Source organism: Mus caroli, chromosome X, assembly GCF_900094665.2.
Source record: "Mus caroli chromosome X, CAROLI_EIJ_v1.1, whole genome shotgun sequence".
In the NCBI taxonomy this organism is placed as follows: domain Eukaryota; kingdom Metazoa; phylum Chordata; class Mammalia; order Rodentia; family Muridae; genus Mus; species Mus caroli.
In genome coordinates, this window is record NC_034589.1 from 41,383,818 (window position 1) to 41,384,587 (window position 770).

Below are 770 nucleotides of genomic sequence, written 5' to 3' on the forward strand. Positions count from 1 at the left end.
TTGCAGCACTTCCCCATGACCTAATCCTGCCAGTCATATATAGTTGATACCCAGGTGACAGGCTATGCAGATATCTGCCTGTACAGCTCCTTACTGAACATCCACAGATGTCAGTCTCTCTCAACTTGTCAGAAGGACCTGGGGATGTGGTGGGGTCAGGGATGTCGGTGATTAAGACCCAAGTGTGAGATTACTCTCTTGAGCCAGCCTGAAAGACCAGCTAGAGTTTTGAGTTCTAAGATAACATTCGGGGCCTCGAATCATGTTTTCTTTTCCCAGTAAGAGAAAAATTTTATTTCAAAAAGGAAAAACTGTCATTCATTTAAGTTGAAAGAAAACCTGTTTTGTTTTTGTTTTTATTTTGAGACAGGGTTTTACTTTACTAGGCCTACACAGGCCTCAAATTCAAGATCAACCTTCCTCACGTTTATAAGTGCTGGGGTCTCAGAAGTGGATTACATCTTGCTAAACCTATTGAGTTAAAATTTGGAACGAGACTCAGGAGACCTGGGCTGTCTTGCTCTTTCTTTTCTGAGACAGGGTCAAGCTAGCCATCCCTTGCTGATTCCCTGCTTTCTCTGAAGTCATTACAGGGACACACCACCATGACTGTCAAGTTCTGGATTCTTGGCTCTCTCTGCATCAACAGGATAGGTAAACAACCTCTGTGTCCCTTATCAAACAGGAAACCTACTGCTACAGTTAGTAGCTTTTCAGGAAGAGTTAAGCTCTGTGGGAACTGAAAGTGCGGGTAACTTGGTGTGAGTGTT